Genomic DNA, 23,892 nt, shown 5'->3' on the forward strand with positions numbered 1-23,892 from the left:
GCTCAATTCCCTGAAGTCTAGTAATATCAGACCCCAGTACAGAGACTAGAAACCAGTGGATTATCTGGTTCTGATGGCCTGACAAAGATGTGAGGGAGCCCTGAGAAGACTAAACATTTAGTAAGCCTCCAAAACACGAATATATAAATCTCTTTTGAACCTTTGTTTAGTCAGATAAAGAGAATCAAATTTTTTTACTAATAAAAACTGTATGTTCTCTGCTCATGTTCAAAATAAGGGATTTGTTATATGCATTTACTTCATGTGCTGCTGAGCCAGTCAGCATCTTGGGAGGCATATGAAAGGGTTTAACTTTAGACAATAAAGCAAGCCAATCAACTTGGGAAGTACCCTTATGTCACATATAGTTTGGTTTCAGAATAGCAGCTGACTATGCCTGACAGCTTGAGAAGAGAGAAATTCTCTTGTCTCTTGGTGAAGTGGCTTGGAATTGTTCCATGAAATTTGTACAAATTCTTAACAGAGATGGATAGGCACTAGTGGAAAGTTTAAATTTCTACTGGGGCACTGTCTCTCTCTGCTGGATCAAGATACCTGATATGTCTTTCATCAATTATGTAAGTCAGGGTGGAAACCTGAGTTTACTGGTACCATGCTTCCAATTTACTTTAGTGACTTTTTTTTTTTAACACCTTTGAATCTAGATCTTATTCAGGTTGCTAATGACTTGAGTCTATGAAATCTCTGAGTTTCCTAACTATAATCAGACTTAAATACTTCCTTACGTAATATTTGATAAAAAATACAAATTTAAGATATGCTTTTCATGAAGGTACTTGTCTATGAAAAAGAGGCTTGGCACGCCAATTCATAAATGTCATCAATTTTAAAAGGATTAGGTGAATACTCTCCCACAAGAAAGTAGAAACAAATGTCTTGAACTGTTTTTTTTTTTTTTTTTTGGAGTGGGGGGTGTTGTTGTTTTTATGGTGACATTGATTAATGAAATCTTGAGCTGGTTTTTGCCTTGTACAGATCTATAAAGGATCCTGTAAGGACTCCAGACAACAGTCTAACTTCAAATTCTCAGTATCATAAAACAACTATTTTAATTAAATACAGAGCTATTCCACCAACTTTAATCCTCGATTATTTAAGACCTTTTTTTAAAGTGGCATTAGTAAAGATGCTGACAAACTCATGACCATGGAGTGCAAAAAAATGAGTTTTCAATGAAATTGATGGTTACTGTTGCCCTTACAATAAATGAGGTCTTATAACTGGGATGGTCTGAGTGCTTCCTTCATGCTGTTCAAATTAATCCATAAAATTCTATATTTGCAGTATATTTCACACACCCTCCAAAACAAAAATGTGAATGCAAAAGGCAACAAACATCCATGTGTCTACTGATCATAAAGAATGCTCACTAACAAATCATTTATAAAAGTCTGGGATGTGCACAATTTAGGTTAAGATTTATAAATTGAGAAATGAAATAGATGCTACTCCACAAACGCAAGTGTTCAAAAATCTCTTACAACTGCAGAAAAGAAAATAAAAGAGCAACTCTATGCGCAATAATGACTCTCACAAGACAATTTCTTTTCCTGGATGTCAGAACTGTCTCATTTGTACATTGCAGCCACTCTTCCCTCTTTTAAATCTGATGAAGAAATGAATGTGATCAGAAGTATATGAGTTACACAAAGTACTTTATATCACTTTTAATTTTCAAATCCAAACTTCAGGAAAAAAATCACTTATAAGTAATTGCAGGAAAAAATTCTTTGTACCCGAAGTAATATTAACTAGTAAATAAATATAACTTGCTGTTTTTTAAATAAATGTATCCCCAAAAATTATTTCAACAGAAAAGAAAAAATCTTATTGAAAGGGAACTAATGTGGAAGAAATTCATTCTTCTTCCAACAAACACACATCAAAAGTTGGCATTCTACAATCCTTAGGCAAAACTAGCATTCCATTAAGAATCAGAGATGCAAGCATTTTTCCAGATAAATGAATTCCATTTCTGGTCTATTACTTTGAAAAGTCTTACAACTTAGTTAAGTAGATGTCAGTGCAGACACATCATCATCTAACAATCTTAAACCACAACATCCTGAGAAAAATCATATCAATCCTTCTTTCTAACATTTATAATTAATAACAAATTATAAATTTTATGTAGTATTTCTAGGTCATAATAATATACTATAATAACTTCCCAGGGACTATTTAAAGGTTTTAAAACAAGATCTGAATAACAGAGACAAAAACATACTAAATTCCTAAATGGGAGACTTATCACCATTAAAATGATAACTTTATCCTAAAATAAAATGCAAATTTAAGAAAATTCCAACTAGAATCCCAATGGGTTTTATTTGGAATTGATTAAAATAACTATATACTTCATGCAATTAAAATGTGTATTAATGAATAAATGAGTGAAAATTGCCAAAAATTATTTAAAAGAAAGGAGTTTCAGGGAAGAGACAATTAGGAAAGCTTGCCCTACTAGATATTAAAACTGACTATAAAATTACTATAACCAAAACAATATTTTATTGACATGAAAATAGCTAAGCAAATAAGTGGAATTAAGTAGAAAGCCCAAAGAAGTCTTAATATATGATAGAGTAGCATTTTAGTTTTTAATGGATGGGTTATTTAATGGTATTGGCACAACTGCCATCCAGCTAGAAAATAAATAAAGTCATGCCTTTTTCATAAATAAATTTCAGATGGAATAAAGATCAAATCGTGTGTGTGCATGTGTTTTAAGGTTTTAATCTTATTTTGGTAAGAACACCTAGCATGAGATCTTAACAAATTTTTAAGTGTACAATATGATATTGTTATCTACAGACACAATGCTGTATCTCATCTCTAAATCTTATTCATCTTGCATAATTGAAATTTTATAGATGTTGATTAGAACTCTCATTCCCCAGCCCGTGATAACCACTATTCTAGTCTTTGTATCTATGAGTTTGACTATTTTAGAGACCTCGTATAAGTGGAATTACACGGTATTTGTGTATAGTATAATATTAAAAGAAAAACTCTGTGTCTGGGCCTATTTGTAGATAAACAGAAAAAACATGGAATGATATATACCAAATAGATAGTGTTAATTTCAAAGAGTAAGAAGAGAGGATATACAGATCAGAAAGAGTAAGGAAAAGGCTAATATATTTGCTACCTTATTAATTAGGAATTTAAAAATACAAATATATTCTAAAAGCAATACAGTGCCATTGTTCTTTGATATTTTTTTCATCTAAAATTTCACTTGCTCCTTTGACCTAGATATGTCCCTACTGACATCATCTGACTTCTCAAACCAGGTCACTAGTGGATACTTTTATCAATCTAATACTCAGTGTGATTCAAAGCATTTTACTTTCTAAAATGTTGCCTAAGTGTGACCCAACAGAGGTTATCTAATAATTAGTAGTGAAAAAAAAAATTCAGCCTGATTTTTCCTATGCGTATTTAAAAGGAAGAGAAGAAATGTAATTGAGACCTATTCTAGCTCTCAGAAACAGTGAAAAACAATCTGGGATATGAGCTATCTCTTCATTGCAAAAATGGGGGCCTAGGAGGAAAGTATCTCTCAAACCAGATCAGTTAGTTACCAATTTATTCTCTGAAATCATTTATACCCAATACTCATGTTACTTAAAAAAAAAATGGGCACAATTTTCAAAACTTTAAGCATTTTGTTATATTAAAAACATCGCTAACATTTTTTTGATGGTTTACCTTGTGTCAGACACTGTGCTAAGTGCTTCATATATGTAGTTTATTATCACAGCAATTCCATCAGGTAGGTATTATTGTACACTCTAATTTACAGATGAAGAAGCTATAGTTACTTTATGTAACCTATACAAAGGTACACAGCCAAAAATTGGATTGGCCAGTAAGGAAGGCACTTTGCCTCCTTATCAAGTAGCAGAGGTCCAACTTGAACATGATCTCCCATGGAATGTCTTTAGGGCTGGTGAAACAGATTGGCCAAGGGTCTACACATAGACAGGATCATAGATGTTCCAAAAGATCCACTCATTTTTAGTGTGGCCATGTGGGTTCAAGAATGATAAGCCATCTGTCAGCCAATGAGTTTTGACCTCATTACCTAATCCTATTGCAACAGGGCTGTGATAAATAAGTGGGTAAACACTATAAGAATAGCAACAGTAATACTCCCATGGGACATTTAGAATATGACCTTGGATCTGCATAGCATTGCCATAGTCATTTTGCATCCACTCCCCAGGAGCAAACCAGAAGCAGACACATTTAGAAATGATTTACAGCAATAAAAGATATTATCCCAAGTACCAGAACAACAGGATAAGGAAGAGATTGTCAGTACCATGTGGCTCTGAGTAGAGGAACATGCAACAAGCCTCTGAGTTAGACAAGAGCTTCCATCAGGTGGGCAAGAGGCAGAGAAATGTTTCATTTTAACAGCTGTATTTACCCTGTTTTTTAAAACAAGCTTTACCCTTACTGAAGCTTTCCTAGATATAACCTAGATTTTTCACACAAAGAACTTTGCAGGACTCTTTCTCATCATTTAATTCTTCTTGTGAGACAGCTTTTAAGGAGAGAAGTTTATTCTATTTGGATGTGAGGATCAAACATGGCATTAAGTTTTAAATACAGCCATGGATAAAGAGAGCACCAAAAAGTTACAGAATAGAATCTTGGAGCAACAAGTTTTAACCAGTTTATTGAATAATTAACTTTGCAGATACACAAAACACAATGTCTACTGGAAATACAAGGTTGACTTCCTAGTTTTTGTATGACTCACAGGAATTTTCTGATTAATTGATTTCTACTTACAGAAACCAACCTAAGAAGTATTATAGCAAGGAATCAGAGAGATAAAGAAAGATTAAAAAGAGACTTGTGGGAATGATCCTTCTGTATCAGCCTGGAAACCAAGAAAAAGATGATATGTGCAAATAAAGAAAATATGAGATTTTAAGAAAAAATTATTTACAGAGATGTGGGTGCAGTATAGGGAAATCATAGGGGGTTCAGGGATAGTAATTCTAGTTACCACTCCCATGCCTGAAGAGAGAAAGGGAGGCAGTGGCTGCCAAGAGATAGCTGTGTGGAGAAGACCATCTTATAGGAGCTGTGACCCTCAACTGAGAGACATGATCAGCCAATTGAGAACCCACAAGGAGGGGAACCTCCCAATTGGCCAAATATAACTCATAGTCAGAGAGCAAAGGATACTATTGATGCATTATCTTTAGTCTCAAAGGTCAGTCAGCCTGCTTGCCAAAGAGTAGGGTGGAGAATGAGGGAGAGTGACTCTGAGGGGACAAAATTAAGACACCCAGTACAGCGTCTGTCTTACAACTCAGTGCCTATAGCAGGCTAAGCTAATGACAGTTTAAAAACTAAGGAACCACACAGTATCTTTTGGCATAATCCACAGAACAGAAACATCTCATTCAGATCACAAACCAAACTGTGCAAACATGCCTTTGGCACTGAGGTCAGAGGACAGGGATTCATTCACTGCTAGGGAATGTATTCTTTCCAAGAACAAAAAGATCATTAATTTTTGACTTGGCTTCTTCTAATATGTTTGTAAGACCCAAATATACTACAAGCATACATATCCACAGGGTCAGCATAAACCTGTAATCTCATGTCCTAAGCTGCTTTCATTACAGCACCTCACCTAGAGATGAAATTAACTGGGAAGAAACAGAAAGTAAGAAAGATGAATGTTCTTAAGATTATTCCAGGCCATGTGCACATATTTTAAGCATCACTTGTTTCCAGCAGGTCAAATATGCATTGTTGGCTACATGCAGGTAAGAGTATCGCGATGGTCTCTGCTTGGGCCAATAATCATTCCATGTGTCAAGAAAGGTTCATTTTTCTATGTATGCTATTGGCAGACTATCAGTACTGTACAAAAGGCCTGGACTTCCTTTCCTCTCATTGGAATATTTCAAGAGTAATCTCTATTGACAACCAAGACTAGTGACTATGACATGTGATGTTACTATATGATTTTAACATATGGTAAGTTCAGATGTCAACATAAGAGTGTCATATACATTAATACCTCTATAATGAAAAGTATGCCAGAATAACTTTTATATGTCTGTTTTCTAGGGTTTTCAACATCATAGAGATGATAGATAGATAGATCGATAGATAGATAGATAGATAGATAGATAGATAGATAGATAGATAGATGTTAGATAAATAGATGATAGGTACATAGATAGATAGAAATGAGGCAGTTTAACACCTTTCCTACATTTTTTCAATTTAGAAAAATAAAACGATTTATTTCTTGTACTAAATAAATTAAACTTTCATCTCAGAATTTCAGAGAAAAGTTTACACTATATGAAAAAAAATTCTCTTTGAGTAGTTACTTGGTACAAAAAAAAAATTACAGGATTTACTATGGAGGTTTCACTAACCATCTCTCCCGCCTAATATGAGATGAGCTCCTGGCCTCTAGAGCTCAGTTTGCAAAGGAGAGTAAGCTAATGGAGAACCTCAAGCCCAGATAGTTTCACTGGTGAAATTCTACCAAATATTTAAGAAAGAAATAGCACCAATTCTGCACAACCTCTTCCAAAAAATAAGAGTGAACACTTCTTAACTTATTTTATGAAGCTGGCATTGCCTTGATACCAAAATAGACAAAGTCTTTTCAAGAAAACTGTGGACCAAAATTATGACCTAATAAACATAGGCCAAAGGTGAAAAAACTATAATTTGTGGGCCGCCATCTCTAAATAAGTTTTATTGGAACACAACCACATCTATTCATTTTGTTTAATAGTTGCAGATGCAACAGAAAACGTGTAGTCCACAAGCCAACAATATAGCCCTTTACGAAGTTTGCCAACTCCTGACATAGATGCAAAATTCCTCAACAGAACAACAACAAAGTTGTATTGAGCAATACATAAAGGCATAAAATACATAGTGACCAAGTCCATGCAGTGGGAGGTGAGATGGGGTGGATGCTGGAGCCAAAGCAGGGTGAGGGGGCATTATGCATGGGGACAGAGGCAGCAGCCCATGCAGACAAAGAAAGTGTCAATTCAGAGAGAGCTGCAGGGTCCCAAGTGATATGAGGAGGGCATCCATGTTGCGGGTGGCAATGTCAATAAAAGAATCATTATATACACGGGGATTGAGACAAAATGCCAACATACAGAGAATAATCTTGCACCAGAAGGCAACTAAAAATTCTAAAAAGAAGTCCTATTAGGACATCTTAAGGTCACAGATGTTATCTTGAAGGACCTCCCACTGCCAATTGTGGACAATTTGGGCATCAAAATAAATTATAATATTAATGGATTATAATCTATTGATTAAAAATAGGTATCATGAGTCCATATTTTAAACAAACAAACAAGAAAACAATCTATTCTTTAGAGTTAGAAAGCCAACTAATAAGTAGAGAAGGAACAGTTAAATTACTAAAAATTACCATTTGGCAGTAATAATTAATTCAGCCAAAAAACATCAATATATATTCAAACTAGAGGATTAATGTGCTGGAATCAATTGTTTAAATCTTCAGGAACTTTGTGAATCGCTTGTTGAAATTATTAAAATTTAAATTATATGAACGTGCAATTAAATAAATTATATTGAAACAAAAGGAATACATACTTAAACCTCACCATTTGGCTCAAACACCTCTCTGAGCCACTGTGGCCCTGAGCATACACTCGTTTGCTTTGGCCCGGACAACCTGCACCGCATCACTCCTGCCCCTGTCTCCCTGCACAGAAGCCCTCTTTACCTTGCTCAGGTTCTGACAACCTATCCTCCCTCCCTTCTTCTTAGGTGGATGTCTACCTCATTTCTTTTCGTGAAAGTAAAATTGTCACTTGCAATTCTAGACTTTTATTTTAAGAGGTCGACATTGCCAAAGATAAAACTCTTTCCTTCCCAATAATTATAGCAGATATTCCAGGGCTGACACTAATAGGCTCAATTTAGGTCATACAATCATTCCTCAGCCAATCACTGTGGTAGCAAGAGAGCAGAGAAATGAGATGGAATATACTGATTATAGAGGCTGTGGCCAGGTACTGAGCCCTGGAACCAGGGAATTGTGTTAGTCCCTCTGGAATGACTTGTAAGCTGATTCTCTTAAGGAAAACTGAGGTGCTAGAACCAGAAGAAGGAAAAATAATAGTAGGGCAGGGAAGAAAACCTTGCAAGTACCCACATATTTAGGAAGCAATGGAGAGTGAACCATCAGATAAGAGAGAGCAGCCATTCAAGTAACAGAACTAGAACCTGCTAATGCACAAAAAATAAGGGAAGAGTTTTAAGAAAAACGAGGAAGGCTAAAAGTATTTTTTGCAGCAAACCTCAAAAGGAATAGTATGGAAAGACAGAAGTTTTTGTAAACAGCAATTATTAGTGACCTCATAAGGGCCACTTGAGCAGTCATGGAGATGCAGGTTAATTCCATGGAATTATGCCTTACGGTGATGGTGAGGAGATGGAAGCAACTGGCAAAGATTCGTTTTTCAAGACATTTGGCAGTGAAGGGAAGGAAATAGATAAAGTGTATAAAGGCGTGATTTTTTAAGGGGGAACCTTAAATATATTTACAGGCCAACAAGAAGGAATTCATAAGTTGTGCCACATTTCAGAACTCTGGATTTTTATTCAGATAAAAGAGTTAGATAGCTAATTGGGTACTATTTGAGCTGTGCAACAAATGATGTTCTAAGAAATATCCTGTGCTATAAACTAAGACCTTGTGAATGGCAGGGGGTATCTTACTTCATAGGTTTACCAAAAAAGGCTGACAGACTGCCTCCGAATAAACTAATAATAAAAAACAAATTTTAAATGTGCTCTGTCAAAATAAAAGGCTCCAGATCGATAGATTGCATTAGGAAAGCCTCAGATTGCAAACCCTCACTATCAAGCAAACAGAAGCAGGCAAAGCAAAACAAAACCTGGCCAAAACTGTGAAAATCCCTCAAAGAGACATGTCCAGGTAGTTTAGTCTTTACACTGGAACATCATATGTATATAAAATGTCGTTCAATTCCCAGGAGGATACTTGCTCAATCATTTATTCAAAAAATATTTGAGTACTTACTATGTGTTTTAATAATAACACGTATCTAATGTAGGTTTCTATTTGTGTAAATTAAGAAGCTCTTTTGTTTGACTGTTTTTCAGATAATTGCTCTGATTTTTCAGTATAATCTAAAAATATCCATCACTAGGACAATAATCCAGTTTGGAAATCTTGATACATTCTCAAATGAGGTCATACTGTGCCTGGAGCAGGAGTTGAATCTTCTCGTGTTCTCTTTTCTCACTCTTCCTTCCTTGAGGGTAAGACTGGTTGCCCATTTGAACAGTGAGCACAGCTGCATGCTCAAGAGAGTCCTAAATCTCCATCTACATAATCCCAATGAAAAATGAGAATGAGGAACAAGTGAAGAAAAGTCCCTTAATCACAATGTAATACCTCTTTGGGGATCTGTAATATTTGAGTTTCCATTTAGTCAGAATTGGCTAGGATATTCAAATGTGTCTTAAATGCAGCAAAGGGCAAAAACAGATGCACGATGAAGAAGAGCTATTTCTCTCTGGTCTACTGACCCTGTAGTAATAAATACATCGATAGGTCACCTAACAAAGATTTTATAAAGAGGTTTATTTTTATTCTTTGAACTCGGCAAAGGAGTCATCCCCCAGGCAAGAAAGGAAAGGTGAGTAACCTGGTACCACCAGTCCCATTCTCTCTCTGCTGGCTTATGGCTTCGTCTCTGTTTCCCAGCCAGTGACTGGAAGGAAGAATTCCAGAGCGATCGTGAGACCCAGCTGTGCCAGAGAAAATGCTGGATTAAATAAACAGGCACTTTTGATCATGTCACACAAAGTAAATATCTCCTCCCCCTCTCTCTGTCACTTCCATTCTCATCCTCAAGATAAATGTCGAGTTTCTCAGCTTTACTGCAAGACCTTTCTCTACCATCTGGTTCCTGTTTTCCTCTCCAAATCCAGTCTTGTGCATGTGAGTCACCCTTTCTCCCACCTCGTATTTCTTCATACCTTTTTATAAGCTTTTCCTTTACCCATCAATGCTTTTCCTCTAGGAAACTAAAATCACTTAGTTATGTTGCAACATTCTTATCTGAGAAAATAGTAAAATCCCAAAGGTAGTGCCTCTTTTGTACCTCTTGCCACACACAAAATGAGTCTAAGTTTCATCTTAAGTTTTATGTTTGGTCTCTTTTAGGAAAGCCTAAACTCTGTCATTGGTAATTTACTTTGAATTGATAAATCATTAGAATTCTAATGGAAACAAGAATAACACCAATTAGATTTCTGGTCAAGATGGCAGAGTAGGTAAATGCTGTGCTTGCCTTCTCTCACTACCACATTAAAATTACAACTAAACTGTAGAACAACTGTCATTGAGAATTGTCCAAAGTCTAGCTAAACAAAAGTTCTACAACAAAGGACACACAGAAAAAGCCACCTCAAGACTGGTAAGAAGAGTGGAGACCTGAAACAAGCTGGTTCCACATCTGTGATTGGTGGTTAAAAATTGGGAGGTGTATCTTGTCTGTGAAGGTCCTTCCAGAGAAGAGAGGGGTTCCAGCCTTATACCAGGCTCCCCAGCCATGGGTTCCAGTGCTGAAAAGAGAGGTCCCCATAATTTTTGGCTGTGAAAACCAGTGGAGATTGTGGCTGGGTGAGACGGAGGGCTTCAGGAGACCCAGGCATTCTACTGAAAAGGCGCATGAATGAACTTAGTCGCTTAATGGACTTACTCGCTGATAGACTCACTTGCTCTGAGCTCCAGCTCAGGGACAGTAGCTCAAAAAGCACCAAGGATATACAGGGAAGAACTGAATTATCTGGATTTAGGGTGAGGGCTGGAGGGGCAGCTTTCTCCTACTTAGAAGAACTGGCAGAATTCATTATTTCTTTGTTGAGCCCTACCCTGTTCCTGGCGTGCAAACACAGGCACCATCATATCCGAGTCTCCATCAATCTGGCTTACACCATTTGCCCTGCCATGCTGATTCCCTGAGACCCCACCCCACCCAACTTGTGAGCCCACCCAAGCTGCTCTCAGTGGCTTTTCCATACAAACATAAAGGGATGGAAAAAGATATTCCATGAAAATTGAAACAAACAAAAAGGTGGAGTAGCAATGCTTATACAAAACAAACAAGACTTTAAAACAAAGGTTATAACAAGAGACAAAGAAGGACCCAGTAATCCCACTTCTGAATATTTATCTGAAGTAATCCATGTATTTACTGCAACATTATTTACAATAGCAAAGATATGGAGGCAACTTGTGAGTCAATGGATGAATGGATAAAGAAGAGGTGGTACATATATACAATGGAATATTACTCAGCCATAAAAAAAAGAATGAAATCTTGCTATCTGCAACAATATGAATGAACTTAGAGGGGATTGTGGTGAGTGGAGTAAGTCAGACAGAGAAAGACAAATGTAACATTATTTCACTTATATGTGGAATCAAAAGAACAAAACAAACAAACAAACAAAACAGGAACAAACTCATGATGTTGCCAGATGGGAGGGGGGTTGGGGTTTGTGTGTAAAAAGTGAAGGGATTGAGAAGTACAAATTAGCAGTTACAAAATAGTCATGGGGATGTAAAGTATAGCATAAGGAATATAGTCAATAATATTGTAATAACTATGTATGGTGTCAGATTGGTACTAAATTTATTAGGGTAATCACTTTCTAAGTTATATAAATGTCTAATCACTAAGTTGTAATACTGAAACTAATATAATAGTGTATGTCAACTATAATTAAAAAATTAAAAAGTTATTTTTAAAAAAGAATAACACTAACAAAACATCAAAAGACATACTCAATCTCAGATATAAGATGGGTACAATTTGATTTTCAGTTAACTGCATATTGGACTATATTATGTATTATATTTGAAGCCTATATTGCTGATTACTTTTGCTCTTTTACAGCTAAAATACTGAAGGACTTATCACTATCAATGGATGTCATCAATTTTTTAAGTAAAAAGCTATTTGAAAATTATAATTAGAGCTCCCATTTTAAAGGTCTTTGGAAACTATAATTTAAGTTTCTGAGGCACTGGTTATACAAGAAGTTCATTTCAAAGCAACTCTCATGACTTCTCCCTATCATTTCTACAAAGATGGCTACAGCACCAGAATAACCAGAAATGATTTATAGTTTAAAGTTTAATAAAGCTATTTATTCTACCATTTTATGAAGATAAAAAGCCACTAAAAGTTTCTTATAATCTATGATAAATATCAAAAGAGAATAAAACTTTAATAATAATAATAGTTTAATAATATTCATCATAAGTCAGAGAACTGGTTCACAAATCTCTTCTTTTGAGCTCTTCCCATATACTTTTCTTCCTTACTTCTCTAGATTTTGATGGATAATACACTAAAAATTAAGCCTTCTATTGGTTTTCCCAAGGTAATTTCTTGGCATTTTTGGAAAAGGGGAACCTGAGTTATGGCAACAAGGAAAAAAGAAGATCAACACAGAATGAAGTACCATGAATAAAGTATACATGCCAAAAGATGACATACTAAGAGAATGAGACATTTAGGTCTTGATGTGCCAAAGCTTAATTGATTCAAGCTGCTCTCGAAGTAAGGATTCCTTGGAACTTTAACATACAGATGATTCTGGCTGGGATAAACATACCCCAAATGAAATCAAACATCACTGATGAAAGCTGGAAGAACTACAAAAAAGGAATCCATATAAAATTAGAGTAATAGAGAGTGTTCTTTAGCTTTGGAAGCTGAAGGATTTTTACACCTAGAGAAGCTATTCTAATCATAGACATCAATAAAATAGTTATTCTCACTATTAATGAGAATGACTACTTTCATCTCAATTGACTTTTTTTCCTTTCTCATGATGACTGAAAACAATGAAGAAAATCAAGTGGTGAGTATTATTCACTTATTTATATTTCGAAAATGTACCAAATTGTATTAGATAACTGTCCTTGAGCCTTCTCATAAATGTGTTCACTAATATTTATGTGAATGTCCTATTTTTGTGAATCACCATCTTCTGCATTTCTTTTAGAGATTTTACTTCCAAATTAAATATTTAATAAAAATTCTTCAAAACATCACTGAGATTATTTTCTTTGTTTGCACATATAGTCAATAAGTTTTTTTCTCCTCTCCTCCAATTTCTTCATTTGTTTTTCTCTGCTTACTTTCCCACTATACTCTCTCACTTAGCCCCACATTTGACATTTTAGTAGCTACCCTTCTGAAAAAGTTCTAGCAGCATATTAGAGCTCTCCAGGAAAGTGGTACTGTGTAAGCCAAATGAATAAATCTGGTTTAATTGAAAATTTTTCTACTTTTTTATTTTTAAAAAGTAAAAGTTATTTTTAAACCATCCTTTTTTGTGCTTTCTGAGAACTTGGAATGGGAAAATTAAGTCATAAAAAAAAAAAAGTTTTCATTAGAAGTAGCAAAAATGGCAGGCCTTGTCATCTAACCCAACCTGCTGCTTTCTCTTTCAGATCTAAGAACTAAATGAGGACACTGACCTAGAGGTGTACCTAGAGCATTCTAAATCTAGAGTCCACAGGGACACCAGGATTTTCAGACTGCAACTCTCTTCACATGTTGTTAATCAATAATGGCAATCCACTGCTATCTCTTCAGTGACTTTGCTCTCCTTACTTATAGCATTTGGAAAAAAAGGCTGCCTTCTCTCACATGAATTCCTTAACAATTCCAGTTCTCCCCAATTTCCTGTGCCATTGTATCAGTTCTCCTTTTATCCAGGTGAAATCTAGTCTTTGATTATGTATGGCTTGAGACAGAATTTTCTCTTAGTATTCTTCTCTTACAAAGGTAAAATTTCCTCACATTGCCTTAGAAAGGCATTACTACCATAAGCACTGAAGAAACTCAGGAAGAAAATGTCAGATGTTATTGTCAGAGCTCATTGAGAGTTGAGCAGAGGAGAGGAAGACACCCAGCAGGAAATACAGTTTTGTAGGAAGAGGCTACTGCCAGAGATTAGACATTGAAAAGAATTGTCTCCTCTTCTCTCTGACCTCCAGCTGGTGCTGCTCATTGTCTAAACCCATCCCAAAGCCAGCCAGTAGAAGATCCCAAGTAATTTCTTCCTAAAGGATCAGTTACCGGAGGCCAAGAGTAAGACTAGACCTAGGGGTCAGGGCTGGAGGGCAGAAAAAAGAAGTGTAACCAGCACACTTTATTTAGACATAATTGTGAATTAATGAATTATCCCCATTTAAAGAAAGCTTAAAACTTAACTTGAAATTTCATCCTTGTGTAATCTTACTTATTAAAAGAGCAGATGACCTCAAATACTTCTAAAAACTATAAGATTCTTTTGTTTTCTGGCCAACCAATCATCCAGCATCAGGAAATTCATGTTAGTAAGCCACATGCTTTCTAAAGTGTTGTATGAGCCTTCCTGGGAGAGTCTATGTAGACCTCATGAGAATTTCTAACGTTCTTCCTCATGAGAGTCTCCATGGAAAAAGCTGACGAGAGGTCTGAATGTGCGATCAATGCAAGACATCCCGATTGGTGTCCTAACTCTTCTCCTCGGTGATCACAGTCACTGATTCAAACTCTAGCTCCACTGATCCAAGGACTGAAAGTGCCCTTGTATCTCTTCAAAGAAAAATATCCTTTGTTACCAATGTCTTTATATCCTACTTGGCTACAGCATTTTTATCAGCGCTTTCTATCCCACATCTCTAACAGTGCTTTATACCATTTGATCTCCTGCATACTTCCACAAACCAAAAGGATTGCACAGCTTCATTGTCTGTAATTTCTGTTACTAACAGCATAAGTATATTGAGCTCGAATTGTCAAATAGCCACACACTCCCATCCTTCAAATTCTGAAATGATCTTCACTCCTCCCCAGGGAAAATGCTACTTTCAATAATTGGGAATTACTAACCTAGCGTCCTTAGGCCACACAGGTAGAGAGCATTCAAGCCGAAGATATCTAGATTATATGTTCATAGTCTAATTTTCTCCTGCAAGTATTGCTGGTATCTCAGACAAAAAGCCCCTTGGCTTTCCATGATTTGGTATAGACTGGACCTGTCACACACATATACTGGTACAGCTATTGGCCCCAAGAGTACTCATAAAAGTGGGACAAATACATTTTTGGCCAGCCAACCCATATAGTGGGAACCTTTACTTGTGGCATTCATGTCTATAAAAATGTGAGGACCAAAGGAGTGGTTTATGTTGAGGTGTGATCTTAATTAGGCAGGTTTCTGGTTTTTACATTTCTTTTCTCAACCCTTTATAATCCTATTTTCTTTCTTTTCACAGTATCTCATACCTTCATAGATTCTTCTCCCATTTCCCTAATCAAATCTTTTTCCAAAATTCATTTACTCTGAAATATAGATCATTGATAACAACTTAAAGTGTTATCTACTATATACGCGCGCGTGCACACACACACACACACACACACACACACACACACACACACACACAAAATAAGACTGAATGTAAGTGATGTTCTAAATCAGACATGCAAGGGGCAAGCCAAGCACCTGGGGAGGCTGAGGTTGATCTCCAAAAGAAAAAGTTTTGACATCAAGTTCCCAGAGTTTATCACCTCCACTTAGCTGTGCCCTACTTTTCCTTTCCCACCCAAGAATTCTGGGATCCCTCTGTGCTTCAACCATGTCCAGATGCTGGCTTCCTTTTTTTAAAAAACAAAAAACAAAACAAACAAACAAACAAAAAAACAGAATAGAACAGCTTTACCAAGACATAATCCACACATTTAAAGTTAACAGTTCAGTGATTTTTACTATAGTTAGTAGTACTAAATTCATATATGGTATGATGTATTTTGGAGTATGTTTCCAAAGAAATTGTACTATTTTACATTATCTTCATCCAGCGTCTGATGGTTCCAATTTCTCCACATCCTTGCTAACACTTATCTCTTTTTGATTATAACCATCTTAACGGATGTAAAGTAGTATCCCGTGGTGGTTTTGATTTGCATTGCCTGATGAATAATGATATTGAGTACTGTTTCCTATGCTTACTGGACATTTTTATATCTTCTTTGATGTAATGTACATTGAGATCAGATGCTCATTTTTTAATTGAGTTATGTATCTTTTTATTACTGTCTTTTTATTACTAGGCATCAATACACCCTTATTAGATATGTGATTTGCAAATATTTTCTCCAGTACCATGGGTCGTCTTTTCACTTTCTTGATGACATCTTTTAAAGCACAAAAGTTTTGAATTTAGATGAACTTTAATTTATCTACTTTTTATTTTGTTGCTTGTCTCACATCCAATAAGTTTCCACCTAAAGCAAGGTAACAAATTTACTCCTATATTTATTTCTCATAGGTTTATAATTTTACCTCTTATATTTAGACCAATGATCTATTTTGAGTTAATTTGGGTATATGGTGCAAGGAATGAGACTATTTTATTCTTTTGCATGTGAATGTCCAGGAGTCCCAGTGTCATTTATTGAAAAGACTATTCTTTCCCCCATTGAATTGTCTGAATACCCTTGTCAAAAATCAAGGGTATTGTAAGGATTTATTTATGGATTCTCTATTTCATTTCATTGTTCTATACGTATATCTTTATGCCTGTACCACACTGTCTTAAGTATTGAAGCTTTGTAGTAAATTTCGAAATCAGGAAGTTTGGGTCCTCCAACTTTGTATTCTTTTTCAAAATTGTTTTAGCTATTCTAGCTTCCTCAAACATCCATATAAATTTTAAAAACATTTTCTGCAAATAACCCATATGGGATTTTGATAAAGACTGTGTTTAATCTGTAGACCAATCCAAGAAATATTGCCATCTTTACAATGTAAGGTTTTTAAATCTAGGAATGTGGACAATATCTCTACTTAATTAGAACCTCTATTTTCTCTCTCTATTTTTTTGTTGTTGTTTTCAGAGTGTAACTCTCGTACTTCTTTTGTTAAATTTATTCTTATTTTATTCTTTTTGATGCCATTGTAAATGGAATTTTTCTCAATTTAATTATCTGATTGTTCATTGCTAGTATAGAGAAATTCAATTGATTTATGTATATTGATCCTGTATCTTGCGAATGCTCATCGCATTTATCAGTTCTCATAAATGAGATAAACAAGTTTTTAGTGGATTTCTTAAGATTTTCTATATGTAACATTATATCATCTGCCAATAAATGAATCTTTCATTTCTTTTTCTTGCTTAATTTCTAGGGTAATGTGAGTAGAAATGGCAAGAGTGATCATCTTTTTCTTTTCCTGATCCTAAAGAAAAAGCTCTCGGTCTACCGCCATTAAGTTTGATTTTGCTGTCAGTTTTTTGTAGATTCCTTTATCAGGTTGAGGAAATTAGCTTCTATTTCAAGTTTGTTAAATATCTTTATCCTGAAGTAGTACTGGGTTTTGTTAAATGTTTTTTTTTTTTTTCTGAGTATATGGAGGTGACTGTGTGGTTTTTGGTTCTTTGTCCTCTTGATGCGGTATATTACACTAATTGATTTTCAACTGTTAAATAATCTCTATATTCCTGAGATAAATCCCACTTAGTCATAATGTGTATCATTCTTTTTATATACTACTGAATTTGGTTTGCTAGTATTTTGTTAAAGGTTTTAGTTTCTACGTTTACAAAAAAAATATTGGTCTATAGTGTTTTGTTTTTCTTCTGATGTCTTTTAATCTAAAGTGCGTCTCATATAGACAGTCTATTGTTGGATCTTGTTTTTATTTATCCAGTCCAACAATTTCAGACTTGATTGTATTGTTCTATTCACTCACATTTAATATTATTTTGATATCATTGGGTTTATACCCTGTATTTGAACTTTTGTTTTCTGTTATGTCTCATGTCTTTTTTGTTCATCTATTTCTCCCTTTACTGCTTCCTTTTACATTCATATTTTCTAATGCAATATTTAAATTTCTTCTATGATTTTTTCACCATAATTTTGGGGTTACTCTAGGACTTACCATCTTCACTTATCAGAATCTATTTCATATTTATAATAGCTTAATTTTAATAAGATATGGATAATTTCAGCAAGATATATATAGCTCTATTATTTATATATAGAGATAGATAGATATTCCCTCTTCCTTCATATATATAAAACAAAAAGACAGTTCATTGTCATAAATTATTACTCATATAATTTTATGTCTCTTAAAGAAACTGAGGGAAGACTGAAGAGCAATTATGTATTTGGGGAATAACTTATATAAACCTCTTTATTTACCATTTTTGGTTCTCCTTATTTGTTCTTCTGGATTCAAGTTAAAAATTCGATGTAATTTACTTACTTGAATACAGCTGTGTTCCACCCACGAACTTTGTTATTGTTAAATATATTATATTTTATATGTTATAGGCTCAACAATACAATGTATACATATTGTATTATACAGTCGCTTTTCACATCACTTAAAAAAAAGAAATATGCATTTCTTCTCATTTGTACTCTTTTATAATTACATAACTATAATTTATAATTATAAATTAATTTTTTGTACTATTATATTTACATAATTATACTTTATAGTTATATAAGTACATTTATAGCTATATAATTATTGACCATATTTATAATAATATAATTATTGTTACTTATTTTTTAAATTACTGTCTAGGAATACTTATTTTACCCTGAAGAACTTCTTTTAGAATTGGTAGGTCTGCTAGCCATGAATTCTTTCAGTTTTTGTTTATCTTGAAATATTTTTCGTTTTATCTTTATATTTAAAAAATAGTTTTGCTATGTATAAAATTCTCGTTTGACAGAATATTTTTCTTTCGGTATTTTGAATATGTCATTCTACTACCATCTGGACATCATTGTTTCTGATGAGAAATCTTCAGTTAATCTTATTGGGGTCCCTTGTACATGATGAGTCATGTTATCTTGCTGCTTTCAAAGTTTTATTTTTGTCTTTGGCCTTCAGTATTTGACAACAATATGTTTTGGTGTTGAACTCTTTGCATTTATACTACTTGGAGTTTATTGAATTTATTGAATGCATGGATTAATGCTTTTCATTAAATATGTGAAGTTTTAGTTATTATTATTTCAAATATTTGTTTCTACTTCTTTCTCTCTTTCCTCTCCTGAGTATACTAAATATTTGGTATACTAAATGTTGTTCCATATTCCTCTGAAGCTCTGTTCATTTTATTGAATCATTTTCCTCTGTTCTTTGGATCGAATAATCACTATCAATCTATTTTCAAGTTCACTAATTCTTTCTGCTGCCAGTTTAAATCTATTGTCAAGTCCCTCTAATAATATTTTTATTTCATTTATTATACTTTTCAGCTCCTGAATTTCCATTTGGTTCTCTTTTATAAATTTTATTTCTTCATTGATATTCATTTGAAGAGACATTGTCATCATATCTTCCTTTAATTTATGTGTGGTTTCCTTTAGTTCTTTGAACATATTTATAATGATTATTTTGAAATTTCTTTTAATTCTGATTCTCACATGCATCTGGACCTTTCACAACCAGTTTCCTTTGCTTGCTTTTTCCTGTGTATGGGTCACATTTTCCTGTTTCTTTTAATGTCTTGTTGAAAATTGTACTTTTCGGCTAATATATTGTAGTACTTCCACATCTAGATTTTCCCTTCTCCCTAAGATTTCTTCTTGTCGTTATTTGTTTAGTGACTTAGCTAGACTATTTTAATGATATTTACCTCTTCTCAAAGAGAATACACAGTCACTATAAGATGACAATTGTTTTATTAGACCCTTTTTTCACTTTTTTCTTTTTTCCTGGTCTCTGTTAACCTGTCAGCCTCCGTTGGTACCACACCAGCCGTTAGGCTCCACTACTAATTGCCAGCCTATTATTCTATTGTTTCTATCAATGTCCTGGAGAAAAAATTGCTTCACAGTCTAATTTAATAAAATTCTGACCCCATTGCAGAGGTGTTTATGAGACCAGTCTCTCAAGTTTGTTCTGACCTCAGGAGGGCCTTTTTTTTAGCTGTCTCTTTCCCTAGTTCTCTCTGGCAAACTAGCTGGCCTAAGATTTAGCTTGTTGTTCTAATGGAGCTACAAATTTCTTAAAATCTCCATTGTCTCAAAAAGCATCCCCAGGCTCTAGCATCCCTATGCTCTGCTTTCCTCTAAAGTAAATTCCTAAGGGAGAACTTAGGAGATCTCTCTTTCTGTAGCCTGTCTCTATGTCATCACTCCACCCTGCCCCGCCCCCCTCCCCCACAAAAAAAAAATCAGACAAAATCTCTGAGCCAATGCTCTGGGGCTGGGGGCAGAAACAGCCCATGAATCTTAGAATGAAATCTTTGCTTAGGTCCTGAATGTGGTGACAGCCTCTAGTATTCATGGCTTGCCTCTTTTGGAATGCAATCTCCACCCTATAAGAGAGTTGGGGTAAAAGCAATTAGAGTCCCAGTGTTCTCAGCATGCTGTGCCTGCGGTAGGGTCTCCACTTTATGAGTGGGATCTTGGGGGAGAACGAGACACCCTTACCTCTCAGCCTCATTTGCTTGAGACTTAGCTTCTGAAACACAAACCCAGAAGGAATGAGAAATTCTGGTTGCCTAATCTTCCCAGGGAGATACCATAGTTCTTGACCGGGAGTGTGTGTGTGTGTGGAGGGCGGCGGGAGGGTGGGGGAAGGGGCGGGAGGTGGGCCCCTGCTGGTCACATCTACCCACCTGAGACGCTATCAGGCTCAGCTGTGGGAGGCTGAAAGGGGAAGTGAAGGTACCACAAATTCTTGCCATTCTCAGCAAAATATAGTAAATTTTCTTAAATAAGTGTTTCTTTACTTGCTATATGCCCTTAGGACAGTTTTTGAAATTTTTAAATTATTTACTTTTCAAATAATTTTCATTGGTTGTAGTTATTTCACTGGAGAGAAGATCCACAGAGCTCCTCATACCACATTTAAGGTGTAGATCTCTCCTCTGCTCCATTTTTACATGGGCCAGAAGACCCTGCCCCTCTATGCAACAGGAGTTGTAATAGAAGCACCTAATGCTGGAAGTTTAGTCTGATGGGAGCAGGTTTGGAGGTGAGTATTACAGGTGCTTTCTTAGATCCCCAGAAATGAGCCAGCCCCAGCCTAGAAGAAAGTCTAAAGAGAAGTTTTCTATCTCTTCAAGATCGCTCTAGCACCCAGGGTCTCAGTTTCCAGGAAAGGGAGATCTGTGGTTTTCAAAAAAGTTTTCTCATTATTCGTTTATCTTTCTGATTGAGTTGTTTTCCTGAGATTTTATTAATGTATCACAGAAGCTGAAAGAGAAAGGAATGAAGGAAAACAAAAACAACTGGAGGAAAGAGAGTAAATAGGTAAGCAAAAGAAAAACCAAGAGTTTCTGTTTTGCTGGAGTTTGGTAAATATGATTGACTGGTGAACTGTTTTATGCAGATAGAATTGGTAGAAGGTAAAAACTGTATAACCCCCTGTTATAATCTAGATCCTATCAGGATTACTTCCTGGCTGTACCCGGTTTACTTCCACCACTTGCCTTTGCTGATCCCATGTCGACCTGTGCCCTCATCCTTCCTTACAACAACATAAGTGCGTTTTTCATGCCTAGTGAGACTTTTTTTTTTTTACCAGTGTTATCTGTATCCCCTGCCTATGCTTATCTGCTTTATCTCCAGAGAGTTTAAATCTCACTAATGAACATGTATGTTGTTCTTTAGAACATACATGTTATCATGGCTTAAAGAAACTGAATAGCAATAATCTAGGTTAAATTAATGTCTATAAGCTCATGTTCTCCTTACTATTTCTTAATATGAATTCAGCTTATAGGTCAATAGAGAATAGTTTTGATTAACTGGGGATTATATCGTAATGATTCAGAGCCTTGTTCCTGAGATGCTCCTGAATTACAATCCCAATTTTTTTCTTATCTAGCTCTGCCGTCTATGAGTAAATTGTTTCATTTTTTCAAACTTTTGTTCCCATACCTAATATATAACACACTGTATACAACAATAGGTTTATAATAATTGCTAAAAATGTTTTTGAGCATTTACTATGTGTCAGGAAATGATCTAAGTTCTTTCCGTGTATTAACTAATTTAATACATATCATATGTTTGGCACTATAGTGACACATGATAAAGCACTTAATAAATGTTTGTTATTATTAATAACTTTAATGAATCAACTTAAATGTTAACCACCCATTAAAAATCAGAAAAAAAACAAGAGTCTTTCACTTTCCATCACAATAAAGAAACCTTAGATTTTATATAATATACTCTTCTACCTATTTGTTTTCAAGTATGTTGTGGGACAGATGAGGCCACATTTTTACAAAATAGATTCGAATTAGTACCATCCTTGACAGTGATAAAAAGGAAGGCTTTCTCTCTCTCTCTCTCTCTCTCTCTCTCTCTCTCTCTCTCGGCCTTAACAAGCATAATCTTCTCCAAGAAGATTTCCTCTTACTAAATCCCACACTGCCTCCACCCATCCTGCCAACTTTTTTTCCTATATCTTCCATGACTCTTCTCATATTATCATACTCAATATTTTTTTGAATTTTCATGAGAGTTTATTTGAGCCAAACTGACAACATGTGCTGGGGAGCAAGATCTCAAATGCTCTGGAGAATAACAGTTTTGCAGCTTTTTTAATGCATTTGGATTAAGGAGGAAATTTAAGGAAGATTACATGGAGGCAGGAGAAGCAAGGCAGGGAATGGGAATCACAAGATAGTGAATAAGATTTTGTGCTCTCTTGGGGGCAATAGCAAAGGTGTATTAACCAAGATGCACAGAAACAATGGACAGGGCTTGCTCAGAGCAAAGATAAACCTTTTACTAAAAAGTTATATGCATGAAATATGACTATCCACCATGACCTTCCCAGTTAGGAGTTTATAATCAGATCATCCTGTGAGGTTATTTTCCATAGAACTCCCTTTTTTGTTCACAATTCCCCTTTTTGGTCATAAACCAATTCAAAGAATGTATTGATGATCGATCTTTTGATTGGATAATGTATCACACTCAATTTTAATGATTTCTTTAATAAGACTTCACTGGAAAATTAGTACATAAATGCCCAGTCATTTTAAGTGTATTAGTGGTCAAATATTTAATGAATAGTTGGGCCAAATTTTTTAGGAATCTTCTCCCTATTTGCAAGTTCCGGGAACAGACTTTGGATTTTACATGGAAAATATCCAATCATGGCTGCCTACCCACAAGAATCAAAACCCCAAACAAAATCCATTTGAAGCTCATGTGTCCCAGGACAGCTGAGTGCCCCCTTGCCCAGCCACATGCTATGGTATATCAAAGGGTGTTGTGTGACTCCTGGTTGACAAGTGTTATTTTTTTATCTAATTTTGAAAGAGCGGAATGTTTTCAGTGATTGAGGAGATGGCCAGGAGGCATTAATTTTATTCATAAATAGATTTTTAAGTTCTAAATTTTCCAAAGTGATTGTCTAGATATACATTTTTTTCATCTGAAGATCAGAACACATACACATTGGATATGCTAGAAGTTCAAGAAATAATTCACTTAATGGCTAGCCCAATTTGAGGAAGCTTTCAAAATACCTAAGATGAAGCTATAACAAACAATTGAACTGCATCCAGTTTTGATGGTAAATATAATTAACACCTTGGTACCATTATATGAATTGATAGGTCTTATAAGGTATTTCTGCTAGTTACAATACCTATCACTTCCTGAGCACATGCCTTTATTAGCATGATGGCATCTAATCTTTACATCCATTCAATTCTATTAGAGTAGATAGTCCTCTAAACTTGCGATAAATCACTGCTAAGAAATATGCCATGACAAAGAT

This window comes from Rousettus aegyptiacus, unplaced genomic scaffold (genome assembly GCF_014176215.1).
Source record: "Rousettus aegyptiacus isolate mRouAeg1 unplaced genomic scaffold, mRouAeg1.p scaffold_m13_p_1, whole genome shotgun sequence".
Classification (NCBI taxonomy): domain Eukaryota; kingdom Metazoa; phylum Chordata; class Mammalia; order Chiroptera; family Pteropodidae; genus Rousettus; species Rousettus aegyptiacus.